This window comes from Mesoplodon mirus (assembly GCF_964341445.2).
Source record: "Mesoplodon mirus genome assembly, chromosome: 6".
Taxonomy (NCBI): domain Eukaryota; kingdom Metazoa; phylum Chordata; class Mammalia; order Artiodactyla; family Ziphiidae; genus Mesoplodon; species Mesoplodon mirus.
In genome coordinates this window covers 81376139-81395101 of record NC_138982.1, presented here as the reverse complement: position 1 = coordinate 81395101, position 18963 = coordinate 81376139, and the positions used below count along the sequence as shown (strand labels likewise).

General features: G+C 38.4%; 1 protein-coding gene across 1 annotated transcript in view; it reads left to right on the top strand.

Annotated features, from left to right (window-relative positions):
• CFAP91 (cilia and flagella associated protein 91) overlaps positions 1-5445 on the top strand; it is a gene marked incomplete at its 5' end in the record, with an annotated part of 159101 nt that extends 153656 nt beyond the window's left edge. The window contains one exon of the mRNA XM_082625711.1: positions 5243-5445. The remainder of the gene's footprint in view (positions 1-5242) is intronic.
• Between the last annotated feature and the right edge of the window lie 13518 nt (positions 5446-18963).

Genomic DNA, 18963 nt, shown 5'->3' with positions numbered 1-18963 from the left:
AAAGACCCAATGCAGCCAAAAATAAATAAATAATAAATATTTTTTTAAGTTTCTCTTTAAAAAAAAAAAGAGTAAATCCTGAATTCTCATTTAAAAAGAAAAAGAAAATATGTTTCTGTTACTTAAGCTACCCAATCTAAGGTATTTTGTTATGGCATCCTGAGCTAAGACACTTACTATGTTCAAAGAAATGAAAGTCAATATGGAAATTTTTAAAGAGAACTAGAAATGATAAAAAATGATATAGCAGATTTGAAGAAAATAGAAATTCTAGAATTTAAAAATACAGAAGTCAACGTGAGAAACTCAGTGAATAGATTTAAGAACAGGATATATACAGCTGAAGAGAAAATTCGTAAATTAAAAGATCAGAATAATTTATCTAGAAAGAATCACAGAGACAAAGAATTGGAAACTACAGAAGAAAAGGATAGATGTAGTATAACTTAATCCTTAGGAAGCGACAAAAGGATAGTAGGCATGGACAACTGATTCAAGAAATTTGACTTCTAAGAGAAGAAATGTGTTGGGAAATCATACGAAATATGAATTTTCTAAAACCAATGAAAGGGTCAATGTTTAAGAAGGCTTCTTAACCCCAAGTAGACAAAATAAAAAGAAATCTATACCTAGATGCATTGGAATATGACTACTGAAAACAAAAGAAAAGAAAATCTTTAAAGTGTTGAGAGAGAAAAGATGAATTACCTTCATAAGAGCAATAATTAAGCTGAGAGTTGACTTCTCACCAGAAACAAAGCCAGAAAATACTGGAATGATATATTCAATATGCTTAAGTAGTATAATAAAATAGGATTCTATACCTTTCAAAAATATCCTTGAGAATGACAATAAAAGACATTTTCAGATAAATGAAACAGGAAATTTGTCACTAGGAGATTTGCCCTACAATAAATTACTAAAGGGTAGTCTTCAAGCAGAAGGAAAATTATCCCAGTTGGACGGTTGGAGATAAATGAAGGATCAACATGTGGATAAATATTTACTGATGGCATAGAACAACAGTTAGAAGAAACAGCAAAAATAGCAACAGTACAGTTATACAACAATAGTATGTAAGTCAGAAAGGGCCTAGATGGGTTAAGTTGTCCCAAGGCACTTGCATTGTCTAGGAAGAGGACAAAAGTATCACCGAACATTACAGTTGATAACTCAAGGAAACATTTTGTATCCTTTAGGGTAAATCCTAAAGGATAGTGAAAAGATGTATGACATCTAAACTAATAGAAGAAAATGAAATAAATAAAAAACACTCAATACAAAAGGAGGACAAAAGGAGAGAAAAAGGAAACAACCAATAGAAAGCACTGAATAAAATGGTAGGTGTTTATCATTGATTCAATTACATTAAATGTAGATAGACTAAATGCTCAAAGTAAAGTCAGAATTTGTCAGACTGAATTTAAAAAATAACTCAATTGTATGCCTTTTATATGTAAAATCTAAATATGCAGAATGGTTACAAGTTAAAGGAAAGTAAAAGATACCGTGAAAACACCATCCACAGGAAAGCTGATGTTAACATATTAATGACAAAGAAGACTTTAAGCCAGAAAGCACTTACTAGAGCAAAAGAGGGACACTTCATAAAGATAAAGGTTTAATTCACTGGGAAGGTATAATGAGTCACAATTTGAATATATCTAATAACATGGCCTCAACCTATATGAAGCAAAGGTTAAGAGAACTGCACGGAGAAACAGAAAAATCCATAATAATGCTGGGAATTTTAATCTCTATCAGGAACTGATATGGTAAGCAGAGGAAAAAAAACTAAAAAATAGAAGATTTGAGATATATAGTTAAGAAATTTCACCTAATAGACATTTATAGAATATTATACCCAACAACTCCAGGATGCAAATTATTTTCAAGCACACAGAGAACATTTGCAAAAATTGACTATATACTGTGTCATAAAGCAAGTGTCAACTATTTCAAAGTTGAAATCATGGCAAAGTGTGTTCTCTGATAAAAATGTAATGAAACTAGAAATCAATGACAAGATAATTCTAATTTGTTTGGAAATTAGGAAATTCAGGTGTAAATAATCTGTTCATCAAAGAAAATACCAGAATAGAAACTTGAAAATATTCTGAACTGAAAAATGACCAAAATGCTACATACATATCCAACATGTAAAATGGGACTGATGTGGTGCTTAGATGGAAATTTGTAGGCTTAAAGGCATTTATTAGAAGAGAAAAGGTGAAAGTAAGACTAAGTATCCTTTTCCAGAATTTAGAAAAAGAACGGCAAATTAGATGCAAAAAAAAGTAAAAGGAAGGAAACAAAAGTAACAGGAATTAATAAAACAAAATAGACATGTCTTCTGATTCTAAGTAGATACAGTAGGTAGCTTCAAGAATTAGAGAAAATTATGGATATATTGTAAATGTAACCTTTTAGAGACAGTGAAGAGCTCTGGCAATAAAGGGGAACTTGATGAACTAAAATGGTAGAGAGGAAAGAGTCCTTCCTAAGTGATCTAAGATCATTGGCCATTTTCTTCCCTTGAGGCACTGGCCAAATCTGGTTATAAGACTTTACTAAGGGAAACAGAAACCAGCAAGACTTTTAAAAACTGTGTGAGCAAGCATGATGGATTGGAATCTGGAGGAGCCCCAGACCTAAGGCCAAATTTCTCCAGAATGTCAGCTTTAGGTTTTTGGTAGATAACCCCTTTACTAGTAGAAAGGTGCTTGAATCTATCATGTGTTATTTAGCCAGCTGTGTCAATGTGATCCTCACTCAGCCTCATGGATTTATCCACTGTTAATTCATTGTTCCATGAATTTTTTTTTGTCAAATAGCAGAATATCCTAACTTTCCCTACCACCGTGATGTTTGATGGCTTAGCAGTGGTAGCATTTTTGTGTGATTTTTTTGAGCTCAGAACAAGATTGAGATTTTTCTAAGAAAACTACCCTTAACCACCATCATGGAACACTGAATGACTTTGGAAATTAGCATTTGCTGCAGACTTGGTAATATTTTAAATGAATCCAACCTAAAATTACAAGGCAAAACAGAACCTGTATGTAGAATTTATACTATGGTAAAGTCATTTCAATGGCAACTAACATTGTCTGAATCACAAGTAATAGTAAGCTGCCTTATATACTTCCTGTGCTGCCAAAGCTAAAAAAACGAGGTGTCCATTCCCATGCATATTTGCAGTGAATGTATTTTCTGAGCTTAAACTGTACTTCCAGGAGCGTTTTTTGGACCTTGAAACAAGTGCAAAGGAAATTTCTATATTTCAAAGTTATTTAACTGTGCAGTGGAGGCATATCCATCTAACCTTCATGGAAGTGATTAATCTGCATTATAGGCAAATATCAAGAGAAGAATCTAATGGAATTCTATAAATGCCTTCCAAGCAATAAATATGCACAATTAAAAGCACATGCTTATGGATTCAGATCAGTATTGCCAGCACCTATCTGTGAAAGACATTTTTTTAAAATGGAAGTATAGTTGATTTACATACTTTGCTGGTTTCAGGTGTACAGCAAAGTGATTCAGTTTTACAATTCTTTTCCATTATACGTTATTACAAGATATTGAATATAATTCCCTGTGCTATACAGTAAATCCTTATTGTTTATCTATTTTATATATGTAGTGTGTATCTATTAATCATATATTCCTAATTTTTCCCTCCCTGCCCCTTTCCCCTTTGGTAACCATAAGTTTGTTTTCTATGTCTGTGAGTCTGTTTCTGTTCTGTACTATTTTTTAGATTCCACATATAAGTGATACCATACAATATTTGTCTGAAAGACATTTTCAAAACTGCAATGGGGGGCTTCCCTGGTGGTGCAGAGGTTGAGAGTCTGCCTCCCGATGCAGGGGATGTGGGTTCATGCCCCGGTCCGGGAGGATCCCACATGCCGCGGAGCGGCTGGGCCCATGAGCCATGGCCGCTGAGCCTGTGCATCCAGAGCCTGTTCTCCGCAACAGGAGAGGCCACAACAGTGAGCGGCCCGCGTACCACAAAAAAAAAAAAAAAAAAAAAAACTGCAATGGGGAGAAGTCTCATTACACATCACCATTAACAGATGAACATTTGCTATCACTTTAAATTACCTGAACCCCAATTAAGCAAAATGTTATCCACTAAATAAGAGTTTCATTCTTTTCTTCAGGAGACCTGTATTACAAAAAAACTGTAGGCAATTATTATTACTATCTTCTGAATTTTATCAATAAAATTTTGTGAAAATTTGTTTTCTTTCTTGTTATTTTAGTACCTACATAATATGCTTGATTTTGTCTTCTGGCCCACAAAGCCTAAAATATTTACTGTCAGGCCCTTTGCAGAAAAAGTTTGTTAATTCCTACTCTGCAGCAGATAAAAAGAATGAAAAAGAACTAAAGACAAACACATGGATGAATCTCACAAATATAATGAGAACTGAAAGAAGCCAAATCCCCCCCAAAAAAAATCTACAGTATGAGTCTATTTATATAAAATTCAAAATCAGCACTAAACTGTGTGTTGAGGAATGTACACTTAGGTAATGATATAAAGAAAAGCAAGGAAGTGATTACTGTAAAAATCAAATAAAAATCAGAATAGTGATTTCTTTTAGAGGGTTGTGATTGGAACAAAGTGGGAGCTTATGGGATTTTTTGCCCTGGGTGGTATTTACAGAGATGAGTAGTACACATTAATTCATTAAGCTGTACAATGATTTCTTTTTGTACTTTCCTTTGTGTGTCATATTCTGTAGTTAAAAGTTAGAAATACCTATGTAGATATACGAACATGTACATACATGCATTATGCTTGCAATATACACAGAATAATCCTAGAAAGATCAATGTGAACTTGGTAAGTAGTTGTTGTTGGCATGGAAACTGAGGACTGTAGGTCAGACTGGGGAAAGAGGCTTACTTTCCACATGTTTCTGTCCTTTTGTAGTTTGAATTTTTTTTTACTATACACACATATTAATTTTTAAGTTATATCAGTTAATGTAAAGTCTTTTTTCAAGTTGTAGAATTTGGAAACTGAGACTAACTGAGGTGAGTTAGGAAAAGTTTGGATCATGGGGCCTGTAAGCGGCAGAGCTGGGATATGTCTGGGGCTGTGTGACTTCAAAACCAGGACTCTGTGTAATTGTATCACAGTAATTTTTTGGATGTATTGATCTGATAATCATTGTTTCTAAAAAGATGATGTAATCATAAATATTTGTGTTGTTTTTTACAGACTATCATCTTTTTAAAAAGAAGCTGTACAAATCATCATAGAGCATTCCAGTCCTCTGTGCTTCTCCTAAGATGTGCAGCTCTTATGGGCATCTCAATATGTGATGCATGAGAAAACAGATTTATTTTCTTTAAACTCCCAATAATTTAAAATGATTTTCAGTAATAATAATCAAATGAAGGAGCCTTATTCTCTTTGGTGTTTCCCAGAGGCTCTACTTCAAGAGGAAATTTTCTCCTGTCTCATTTCAACATTTCGTTAACTATGAAGATATGCCAGCTTGTTGAATCAAATAAAAAATGTTACTGGATATTTAAGTGGTTTTGGTTTGCTATTCATAGTGCATTGGCATTATCTGTTAAGACTGAAAATATGCAATCCCCATGACCCAGCATTTCATTCTCACAGCATTTCATTCTCTGGAAGAAATGCATGAGTATGTACACCAACAGGCACGACAAGAATGCTGTAGCAGTACTATTCATGCTGGCCCCAACTGTCTATCTACATAGGAATAGAAAAGTAAACCTTGGTATATCCATGCAATGGCACATCAAGTCACCACTGAGCTTTAGCTCTGAGAAGTATATTCATGTAACACCCATGGAGAGAGTGCAGCTGGAGAGCAATCTGCCCATCCTACGTGTTGACAAGTGTCAGGGCTGAATGGATCTCTCCTCATTTAAAGATCAGTAAATAGGAAAAACAATAAATAAACAAAAGTATCCACAACAAATCAACATGGGACCCATGTAAGGAACTTATAAAAGAAAATGTATGTTATCTGAAAACAATAAAAGCTTATCTTAGAAAATATCTTACTGTAATAGGGAAGAACTAGTTCTGACTCCATGTTGGATCTGTTTCTTTTACTTTAACCTTTGCTTTTCATTGCTTTCGTCATTAGAGTCACTGTCTGTAACTGTAAGCTTAATGGCCTGCCACAGGGTACCCTGCTCCTCTGCCTGTTAAACTACAGTGCCTTTGTTCAGCTCACAGAGAGACATTCTGACCCTGTCCACCTGTGAATGGCTGCAGAAAAGAAGAAATTAACACATCCCCTCCTCAATGCGGCCAAGCAAGGAGATATTTTGCAAGATAAATGGCCTTTTTACTTTACTTCCTCACCTCCTCCCCCTCTCTGTTCTATAAAAGAAACTGGCATCCAGACCCCCATAAGATGGTTATGTTGAGTCTTTAGTCCGCCATCTTCTTGGTCTGCTGGCTTTCCAAATAAAGTCACTATTCCTCGCCTCAACACCTCATCTCCTGATTTATTGGCCTGTCATGCGGTGAGCAGAGTGAGCTTGGGCTTGGTAACAAATTTGGCTTAGCCAGCCAGGAGCCTTGCTGCTTGTGGCTAGCCAGCCCCAGTCAGGGAATATTGGAGCAAGGCCCTAGCAGCTGCCAGGACCATTTGTCCTGTGGATCTTCCCTTCAGAATTCCCTGAAGTGGCACCAGCTACCCCAGCACTTGGCAGTTGGTGCAAGGAACTGACAAACTTCTATGAGTCGACGGACTCAATTCTGGAGGATAAGTTGCTCAGGTGTGCATTGTATGCCGGGAGCATATTCCCCCCTCAATTTGGGCTTTTCCTTTATAAGACAAGCTAATTTGTTTGGTTGGGGTACCCTGTTGGAGAGGGGAATTGTTGGACTCTACCTGATTTGGGAATGGGTTCGTTGGTTTTGGCTTTGTGTGCGTCAATGTTGGAATTTGTGCTTTTTGTATTGGAATTTGTTTGCATCTTTTGTGTTTTGGTGTCATCAAACTTATAAAAATGGGAAATAACTCCAACTATCCTGAAGGAGAGCCCTTTGGGGGTGTATATTAAATAAACGGGCAAAACACAGATGTGAACCTATGACTAAGAGAGACATGATATACTATTGTAATAGGGTGTGGACCCAATATATGTTAAGTTCAGAAGAGCAATGGCCCCTGAATGACTCACTCAATTATTATACGATCTCACAATTAGAAGTGTTTTGCAAAAGAGCAAAGAAAAGAGATGAGATTCCATATGTAGGAGCATTTATAATATTGCATCAGGAGGAAAAGGAGTCAGAGGGCTGCCACCTTATGGTGCAGTGGTCTGAAAGGAAACCCAAGGGGAAACCTGTTCTACAAGGGGAAGAGGGAGAAAATGAGAGTGGGGACATGTTACTTCAAAATCTAAAGCCCCTCCGGCCTATCCAGCTCCCCCACTGGCCGAGCAGGCTGCACTGGCAGTTGTTTCAGCTGCCCCCCATGCCACCAACATATTCTCTCCTTTCACCACCTCCTGTTTCTCCTACCCATGGGGATCAAACAGAAGTTTCTATATTAACCCCTGGAGCATAGGGACGTGGTTTAGTATTACCATCTAAGACTCGACAGGGCACCCAATTTGGACTGGGAGCCACTTCCACAGCAGGGCAATTTCCCTTGCGCTGATATCCTGTAAGAAGCCAGGGGACTCCCTTAGACTTGAGGCATCTGATTCTAATTTCCCCACAGGAGCCCTGGGTAACTTTGACAGTAGGGAACAAGTTGATTGACTTTCTAATAGGTATGGTGCCACATATTATGTGGTAAACACCAAGGTGGCACAGAAAGCATCTCAGTCTATCCCGGTCACAGGAATTTCTGGAGAAGTACAAAACCATTCATTCTTACAACCTCTTAGAATGCCAACTAGGGAACCTCACCCTGAAACATAGCTTCTTATATATGCCAGAGTATCCAATCCCCCTTTTTTGGGACAAGTCTCCTTTGTAAATTAAATGCTCAAGTAACTTTTTCACCAGAACAGCTTGACATCAGGGTCCCACCAGAGCACTCTTTAAGCCTACAAATGGCGCTCATGGAAACCCCAGAGAAGGAAACAAAGTCATCCTAGGAGAAACTTGCCTGTATCTTTGAGATTCAAATGTCCTATCTGGTTTTCTCAAGAACTCTCATCTCTGCCATCTTTTTAAAATGCAAGTTTTGAAAAGAGGGTAAAGTAATTTAGAAGATTGTTGTCTATTACAATACTTAGTGTGTAACCAGGCCTCCAACAAAATAGATGATGGTTAACATCTTGAGGAAATAGATCACATTTATAACATAAAATAATTGTAATAGTGTGATTCTAGGTATGGGAAGAAGCAACAAGGGAAAATGTCTCCTGGATCATAATTAGACAGAGGATCCAGAGAATCTTTAATTATCAGTAGGGCCTAATCCAAAAATTAGCACCTGGAGTGGCATATCAAGAATTTTTGCCTGATCTAGGATGAGCCTCCTAGCACCATGGGACAAAATCTGATCATGAAATGTCTCCAAAATGTTGGTCAAGTTCCTGACCAAGAGGAGAGGATTTGAGAAATGGAATATTTCCTGCCATATCAGTCATCAGCAATTGCAGCCCTCCAATGTGAGCTGGTGAACACTGAGGGAACTCAGGAAGGAAAAGGATACCTGCCATCTAGCAGCCATCAGACTGCAGCCACTCCCTATTGTGAGCCCTAAGGAAACTCAGGATGTGAAAAAGCAGGATACAGGCCCCAGATAGCTGTGGTGCCTATCAAAGGAAGGATGGGGCCTCCCTGGTGGCGCAGTGGTTGAGAGTCCGCCTGCCGATGCAGGGGATACGGGTTCGTGCCCCGGTCTGGGAGGATCCCATATGCCGCGGAGCGGCTGGGCCCGTGAGCCATGGCCGCTGGGCCTGCGCATCCGGAGCCTGTGCTCCGCAACGGGGGAGGCCACAACAGTGAGAGGCCCGCATACCGAAAAAAAAAAAAAAAAAAAAAAAAAAAAAAAAAAAAAAAAGGAAGGATGTCAGTGAGCCCAGACTCTTGCATCTTCCCATACACAGAAAAGCGCAAATTCCTTAACTTGAGATGTTGCCTCCTGGGTTTGAACTCCTAAAAAAATTCCCACTGAATAAAACATAGCTCTCAACTTTTAGGTTGTGAATATTTTTTATGTTTCCAAGTGTAAAGTAGACACTTGCCAAAGAGGAACAAAAGAAGACAAATCTCAACATTTGGAACACTGGCACCGCTGGTGGACACTCCCAGAAAGATCCACCTGATGAAGCAGTTAGAATGGTCGTCACCCCTTTTCCCACAATACTGTGCAATGGACATTGACAGTGGGGAACTGTAACAGGAAAGAGCCAATTTTGACTCCATGCTGGATCTGTTTCTTTGACTTTAACCTTTGCTTTTTGTAACTTTTGTTATAATCATACATAATGGTCTGCCTCAGGGAACCCTGTCCCTCTGCCTGAATGTTAAACTAAAGTGCCTTTGTTCAGCTCACTGGGAGACAATCTGACCCTGCCCACCTGTGAATGACTGCAGAAAAGAAGAAATTAATACATCCCCTCCCCGATGCTGGCCAAGCCAGGCAAAACTAATGGCCTTTTTACTTTACTTCCTCACCTCCTCCCCCTCTCTGTTCTATAAAAGAAAACTGGCATCCAGACACCCATAAGATGGTTATTTTGAGACTTTAGTCTGCCATCTTCTCGGTCTGCCAGCTTTCCAAATAAAGTCACTATTCCTTGCCTCAACACCTCGTCTCCTGATTTATTGGCCTGTTGTGTGGCGAGCAGAGCGAGCTTGGACATGGTAACAACATTACTATAGGAAACAACCTTTAGAAACTGCTTGGTGTTTTTAATAAGAGGCAAAAAGAAATGGCCTCTTAGAAAACTGAAGCAGGGAATCATAAGAACAGACAGGTTAGCCCTGGATGACCAATCCTACAAGCAGTTGGAATTCTTAAAGACGAAACAAAACCAAATAAAATAGAAACAATAATCAAAGTTACAATAAAAAATTTCCTGAGCTGAAAAAATACCTGATCATACAAACTTGAAAGGTTTTACCTTATCCTAGGAAAACTAGGGGCAACGTTTTTGTTTTTTTGTTTTGTTTGCCTTGAGGATCACTGATCGACAGAAAAGTACTGCACAAGTAAGAGGCAACTGAATTTTATTCTGTTCCTTTAAAATTGCTAACCTTAACTAGGTAAAGGTTATATTATTCACTTGTGAAATGGAAAATCGGGAACAGAAAATGAGAAGACATGAGTTAGGGATGATGGGGTAGGAGGTGGGAGGGAGGGAACAGCAGGGAACAGGAGACTTTTTCCGTAAAGAGCCAGATAGTAACCATTTTAGACTTTGCAGGGAAGATGGTCTCTGTTGCAACTACTCAACTCTGCCATTTTAGGGTGAAAGCAGCAATGGATAACACATAAATGAATGAACGTGGCTGTGTTCCAAAAAAACTTCAGGTACAAAAACTGGTAGCAGGCCAGATTTGGTCCATGGGCCATAGTTTGCCCACCCCTGCTATACAGCAGTGAACTAAAGTTAAAATCAATACCTACTTTAATAAAGGATTTAAAGCAGCTTCTAATAAAGAACATATAATGAAACTTACAATAGAATATTTTCTAAAAAATCTTTATCCTTGTATCGTCTTCTAAAACTAAGCTTTGTGTTTAGGCAAAAAGAACACTATAAGGTATTATAAAATTCTCATTAGCTAATTGAAGTTTACCAAGAAAGGAAAACTTTTTCCTGATACTGGCAGCCCTCTGCTTATAATGACTTGAGTTGAAACACCCCGACTTTAATAAATCTTTGCTCTTGAAAAGAAAACATCCTGAGTGATGAGCAAAACTTGTGTTTAAAGCCACGTGATCATGACACCTGGGGCCATGTAGTGGGTTGGGGTTGCTACAGTAGTACAGTCGGTAGCAATGCACAGTCACAACAAACTGATTTCTGAGGCGGGAAAAGTTTTTTGCATGCATGCATAATTAGTCACAGTGAATCCTTGTGCTTCTTGACAAAGGCATTGCCTCTCTTCAAAATGCTTAAGAACAGACAAGGTAAAATCCAAGGAAGAAGTTTGTCGTGTGACTAAAGGATCGCTTTGGGATGAGAAACTGCTGGCACAAAATTGTTGGAGAGTCCAAATTCCTGAAGCACAGAGCTCCCAGACAAATTAAAGTCTGAGTATATATTAGTTCAGGGGGAGATCCCACTACTGACTCTCATCCCCCTCCTCAATTCTAGATCATGGTACACACTTGGGAGGAGAGTTGCATCTACTAGGAAGACTTGGAATACTTTTATGCAGCAAGCATACATGGAGAGTAGCCCAGTGGGTTTCAATCTCTAACCAATCAGATGAGTTTCTCCATCTTACCTGGAGAAGAGTAAGAGAGAGGGAGAATATGGATATGCTGTCATCAGTGAAGAAGTGAGAGGAATGAATGCCCCATGTTCTGGAGAATCTAAGTGTTGATAATAAGGGGTCCCTCGCTACCAGACATCACAGCAGTTAGAAGGAAGCCATAAGTATCATGAAGAAGAATTTCCCAGAAAACTTAAAAAACCATTGAATAAGGAGGTATCTTTATTGTAGGTGTCAAATGTTAAGAAAACTGGAAGCGGGGACCACAGTTGTTCTCAACCATGGCTGCATGTTAAAATCATCTGAGTACTTTAAAAAAGGGGCTCTTCAGCCTCTGTCTAGACCAATCAAGACAGATCTTTAAAAGAGGAGCAAGGCAAGGGTATTTTTTCCAAGTGATCTAATGTGCATTCAAGTTTTAGAATTGAAGACTTTCCCAAGGAAACTGTCCCTCCCCAAGAATTTACCATTCAGAGAGATTTACCGTGGAAGACATGTCTTCAATAAAGGTTTTAATGATATTTTATTTCTAAACCCTCAAGGATTCCAAAGGAACAAATGTGGGAGCAAACACTGATACTGGGCACAGTCATAACACCTGAACTTCCTCTGCCATGGCACATATCACACTTGATCCTAAATGCTTATGGGATCACCTCGTTCACCAATTGGCCTCTTAGGTCTGAGGGGAGGGCAGGAGCTGCAGCTCATGAGTTCATTTGTTTATATCCTGGTGCCTGGCACAGTCTCTGGCACATGGTAATCTCTCAATAAGTATTTATTCAATGAAGTTCTACATACCTAACATTTGTAGAAGCAAATATTTGTGTGGTTTTGGAAAACATTTATGATGTCTTGCTATTTTATATTATAAAATGAGTTAAGAACATAATTCTAATTTATAACATTAATTTATAGTAAATTATATTTAACTTTTTATGATTCAACTGGTGAATGTTATCAAGGAACCAAGTAAGTCATAAAGGGAGTAAGGGCCTTCTGTATCCTGAAAGGTGTTTATCCCATTTATCGTTGCACAAACAACATTCAACAACTTAAGAAACCTCCAATGGAGGATTTAGAGAAGATGCAGAAATGTTCTCCTCACTGTTTCTTATTTTAAATAAAGGTTAAAGGACTTCCCTGCTGGCACAGTGGTTAAGAATCCACCTGCCAGTGCAGGGGACATGGGTTTGAGCCCTGGTCCAGGAAGATCCCACATGCCACGGAGCAACTAAGCCCATGCGCCACAACTACTGAGCCTGTGCTCTAGAGCCTGTGAGCCACAACTACTGAGCCCATGTGTCACAACTACTGAAGCCCTCACACCTAGAGCCCGTGCTCCTCAACAAGAGAAGCCACCACAATGAGAAGCCCACGCACCACAACGAAGAGCAGCCCCTGCTCACCGCAACTAGAGAAAGCCTGTGCACAGCAGTGAAGACCCAACGCAGCCAAAAATAAAAAATAAATAAATTTATTTTAAAAAAATAAATAAATAAAGGTTAAAGACATTATATTAAAACATAATTATAGTCAGCTCCCAGTTATGACAGAAAGAAGAGGTCAGCAATCCACCTTACGAAAAAAGTATATAACTGGACAAAATTGTCAAAACACCCATTTTTAGGGCAGTAGTAATCTACCAGAGATGGACAACAAATTGAAAACTTGCTGAAGATTCAAGTAAGAACAACAGAAGTCTAGTACCCACCCACCCTCAACCCCTCACCTACCTCAGTCAGCAAGAATGGTAGTCTTCTAACCCAGCAGCTTTGCTGCCAGACTGGGAAGAATGGATTTAGGGTAGGCAGTGGGGGAGAAATCTTGTGAATTTACATGCCAAACTTAGTGAACTTAGTTAGAAGTGAACAGGGAAAACCCACAGCTTTGTTAGCCCAAAGATGTAGTCTCAGTTGGGATGAGCAGCAGACCAACCAGAAATTTAATGGGAGAGACCCTGGAAGGGGTTAAGACAAGTTCACCGTGCATCCCTACTTGACTGGGAATATGAAAAATTAACCCAGATGAGGGAAAGAATGGAAAAACAGAAGACCACAACACAGATCGGACAAACAGAAAAAAAACAGCAGGGACTTCCCTGGTGGCGCAGTGGTTAAGAATCCGCCTGCCAATACAGGGGACATGGGTTCGAGCCCTGGTCTGGGAAGATCCCACATGCCACAGAGCAACTAAGCAAGTGTGCCACAACTACTGAGCCTGCGTTCTAGAGCCCGTGAGCCACAACTACTAAAGCCTGCACGCCTAGAGCCCATGCTCTGCAACAAGAGAAGCTACCACAGTGAGAAACCTGTGAACCACAACCAAGAGTACCCCCACTCACTGCAACTAGAGAAAGCCCACGCGCAGAAGTGAAGACCCAATGCAGCTGAAAATAAATAAATAAATAAATAAATAAATAAATAAATAATTTTTTAAGTTAAAAAAAGAAAACAAATAGCAAAATAGTACACCTAAACTCAACTACAGCATGCATTAAATATAAGTGGATTAAGCACTCCAAATAAAAGGCACAGATTGTCAAAATGGATTTTTTTTTTAAAAATGCAAAACCCAACTATATGATACTTGCAAAAGCCCTTTAAATATAAAGAGAGAAATAATCAGAGTAAATAGATGGAAGAAGTATGCCAGGAAAATATTTAACACAAGGAAACTAGAGAGGCTCTTTTATTATATCTGGCAAAGAAAGCTTCAAGGCAAGGAGTATTACCAGAGATTAAAAAGGACGTTTTATAATGATAAAAGGATCAATTCATCAAGAAAACCGAACAATCTTAATAATTTATGCTCCTAATAACTGAGCTTCAAAATTCATGAAGCAAAGCTGACATAACTAAAGAAAGAGACAAATCTAAAATCATAGTTGGGGATTTAACAGCTTCTTCTCAATAGATGACAGAACAATTAGACAAGGAATCAGTAAAATTATAAAAGATTTGAAAAACACTATCCACCACCTTGATCTGATACTAATTAGAACACTACACCAACCACTGTAGGGCATATGCTTTCAAATGTACACGTGACATTTACCAATATGGGCCATATCCTGGGCCATAAAACAATTCTCAATAAATGTCCAAAGACTGAAATCTTATGGAATATGTTCTCTGGCCACAGAAATAATTAAATTAGAAATCAGGAGCTAAAAAAAAAATTATTTAAAGATCCCCCAAACATTTGGAGGTTAAACAATACATTTATGAATAACCTTTGGTTCAAAGAAAAACTCACACTGGAAATGAGAAAATACTTTGACCTTAATGACTGAGAAAATACAACTTTGAATTTTATGGGCTGCAGCTAAAGCAGTGCTTAGAGAGAAATGTACAACTTTATTTACTCATATTAGAAAAGAAGTTTAAAATCAATGATCTAATTTCCCACCTAGGGAAGACACAAAAGAAAAGCAAAGTAAATCCAAAGTAAGTCGTAAGAGGGATATTTTGATAAGAACAGAAATCAATGAAACAGAAAACCTAGAAACAATAAAGATAAGTAATAAAATCAAATTTTCATTCTGTAAAAAGATTATTAATAAAATGAATAAACTCCTAGCAATACTTATTCTAAAAAGAGACAATACAAATTATCAATGTCAAGAATGACAGGAAGGGACATGAATCAAGAAGATGGAGTAAGAGGACGCAGAACTCACCTTCCCCCACAAACACATCAAAAATACATCTACATGTGGAAAAATTCTCACTGAAAGCTAAGTGGCGATAACAGAAAGACTCTTGTACAACCAAGGCTGAAAGAAAGATACATCCAGAATCAGGAAGGGAAGACAAGTGATCAGGTCAGGATCTGTGCCCGTGGGAGGGATCTCAGAGGAAAAGGGAGACTACATGGGGGAGGTCTTCCCTAGGGAGTGAGCAGTTGAGCCACATATTGAGTTCTCCAGCCTTGGGGTCTGACAAAGGGAAAAGGAATCCCATTGGCTAGAAGGCCAGTGAGACCAACAGGAGGGCTGTGGAACACCTGGACTCTACCCACGAGGAGTGAGGGAATTCTTGCTTGCTCACAAAGCAGGGCAGAAAGAGCAGATTGAAACCATGAGGTTGGCGGACTGGTTTCCCATGACAGGACTAGAGCACATCCCAGCCTGAACTGAGTGAACACTCTAGCACCCTCTGCCTCACATTGCAGCTCCACACTGGAGGCAGGGGCTGTCATGACCATGGGATACTGTAGTAGCTTGAACCCTAAGCAGCATCTGAGCTGAGGTGGGGAAGCCATTACTGGCAATAGTACAGGCAGTGAGTGCTCCCATTTCTCCAGACCCTCTCCAGCATTTATTGTTTGTAGATTTTTTGATGATGGCCATTCTGACCGGTGTGAGGTGATACCTCGTTTAGTTTTGACTTGCATTTCTCTAATAATTAGTGATGCTGAGCATCTTTTCATGTGCCTCTTGGCCATCTGTATGTCTTCCTTGGTGAAATGTCTATTTAGGTCTTCCGCCCATTATTCAAAAAGACACATGTACCCCAATGTTCACTGCAGCACTATTTACAATAGCCAGCACATGGAAACAACCTAAATGTTCATCAACAGATGAGTGGATAAAGAAGATGTGGTACATACATATAATGGAATATTACTCAGCCATAAAAAGAAATGAAATTGGGTCATTTGTAGAGATGTGGATGGACCTAGAGTCTGTCATACAGAGAAAAGTAAGTCAGAAAAAGAAAAACAAATATTGTATATTAACGCATATATGTGCAATCGAGAAAAATGGTACAGATGAACCTATTTGCAGGGCAGGAATAGAAACACAGATGTAGAGAGTGGACGTGTGGACATAGTGGGGAAAGGGAGGGTGGGATGAATTGGGAGATTACATTTGACATAAATACACTACCATGTGTAAAATAGATAGCTAGAGGGAACCTGCTGTATAGCACAGGGAGCTCAGCTCGGTGCTCTGTGATGACCTAGATGGGTGGGATAGGGGAGTAGGGAGGTCCAAGAGGAAAGGGATATATGTATACATATAGCTGATTCACTTCACTGTACAGCAGAAACTAACACAGCACTGTAAAGCAATTATACTCCAATAAAAAACAAAATGGTACAGGCAGTGCCTCAGAGGCAGACCAGGTCTCTGACAGTGGCCAGATGACCACACCCTGTGAGCTGATCCTTGTCAAATACCCATATCGGCCCCTCTTGCTCTAGCACTGTTCCCCTATGGGGCTGAGGGTGCTGGTGCTGGGAGGGGGAAGAGCATATAACATACTTAAAGGAAACTGAACCTGCTCAGACCTGAACCTCAGGGCTTTTTCTCCAAAATCTTGGGACCTGACCCTGCCCTGAATAGGGGAGTGACAGTCACTGAGCAGAGAGAAAGTCTCATCTCACACCTTGTTACTGTCCTAGCCCCTCCTTCTCCAGCCCCACCTCCTACCAAGGTTATAACTGCCAGCACAGCCTGAGGAAAGGCACGACTTGTGTTCAAATCAAATCTGGCTCTCCCACAAAAGCCACTGAGCACACACAGGTTGTATAGGGATGCTCCCACATAAGGACACCCCTTCAAGATCACAATAGGTAACTTACACGAATTTCAGAGACAGAGAAACATAAGAAAAATGAGAAGACAGAGGAATTTATCTCAATTGAAAGAAGAGAAAACCCCTGAAATAAACAACTAACGAAACAGAAATAAACAATTTACTAGATAAATTTTTTATCTAGATAAAGAATTCAAGGCATTAGTAATAAGAATGATAACTGAATTAGGGAAAAGAATAGATGAGCACAGTGAGAATATTGATGAGAAATTAGAAAATATAAAAAAGATCCAGTCAGAACTGAATTATACAATAACTGAAATGAAAAACACACTAGAAGGAATGAGTAGCAGTGTAGGTATTACAGAACTCATAAGTGATCTGGAAAAAATAATGGAAATCACCCAATCAGAATGGCAAAAAGAAAAACAAATTTAAAAAAAATGAAACCAGTTTAAGGGATTTCTGGATAACATCAAGTGTACCAATATTTGCAATAAAGGGGTCCAGAAAGAGAAGAGAGAGAAGAAGGGGTGAAAATGTATACAATGAAATTATGACTGAAAAATTCCCAAGCCTAAAGAAGGAAATGGATATGTAGATACAGGAAGCACAGAGGCTCCCAAAGAGATGAACCCAACCAGACCCACACCAAGACATACCATAATTAAAAGACATAGCATAATTAAAATGGCAAAAGTTAAACAGAGAATTCTAAAGGCAGCAAGAGAAAAACAGTCATATACAAAGGAACTCTCATAAAGCTATCAGCTGATTTTTCTGCAGAAATGTTGTAGGCTGGAAGGGAGTGGCATGATATACTTAAAGTGCTGAAAGGGAAAATCTGCAACATAGGATACCCTATTCAGCAAATTACCATTTAGAATTGAAGGAGGGATAAATAACTTTTCAGACAAGCAAAAGCTAGAAGAGTTCATCAATATCAGACCAACTCTAGAAGAAATGTTAAAGGGTCTTCTCTAAGTGGAAAGGAAAAGTCTATAACAAGAAGAAAATATCTATAGGAAAGGAAAAATCCCACTAGTCAAAGCAAATATAAAGGGAAGTCTGATTATCAACCACTTAAGCTAGCATGAATAGTAAAAGACAAAAAAATTGTAAAATTAAGTATAACTACAATAATCAATAAAGGGATAAACATGAAGATGTAAAATATGACATCAAAAACACTAAGTATGGGGGAAGGGAGTAAAAAAGGTACATCTTTTAGAATGTTTGAACTTAAAGGACTACCTGTTTCAAGTAATAAGTCAACATATATGAACCCCATGGTAACCACAAATCAGAAGCCTATGATAGATACACCAAAACAGAGGAAAGGAACACAAACAAGCATACCACACACACAAAAAAAAATCATCAAACTACAAGGGAGGAAACTAAACGAAGAAGAAAAGAGAAGATCTACAAAAACAACCAGAAAACAAGTAACAAAATGGTAGTAAGTACAAACTTATCAATAATTACTTTAAACATAAATGGACTAAATGCTCTCCAATCAAAAGACATAGGGTGGCTGATTGGATAAAAACACAAGACTCATCTATATTCTGCTTACAAAAGACTCACTTCAGAACTAAAGACACACATAGACTGAAAATGAAGGGTTGGAAAAATATTTCATGCAAATGGAAATGACAAGAAGTTGGGAGTAACAATACTCTTTATTAGACAAAACAGACTGTAAAACAGTCTATAACAAAAGACAAAAAAGTGCACTATATAGTGATAAAGGGATCAGTACAAGAAGAGGATATTACACTCATTAACATATATGCACCTAATACAGGAGCACCTAAATATATAGAGCAAATATTGACAGATACAATGGGAGAAATTGATAATACAATAATACTAGGGGACTTTAACACAGCACATACATCAATGGATATATTATCCAGACAGAAGTGGTCTTAAATGACACAATAGAACAGTTGAACTTAATAGATATGTGCAAGACATTCCATCCCA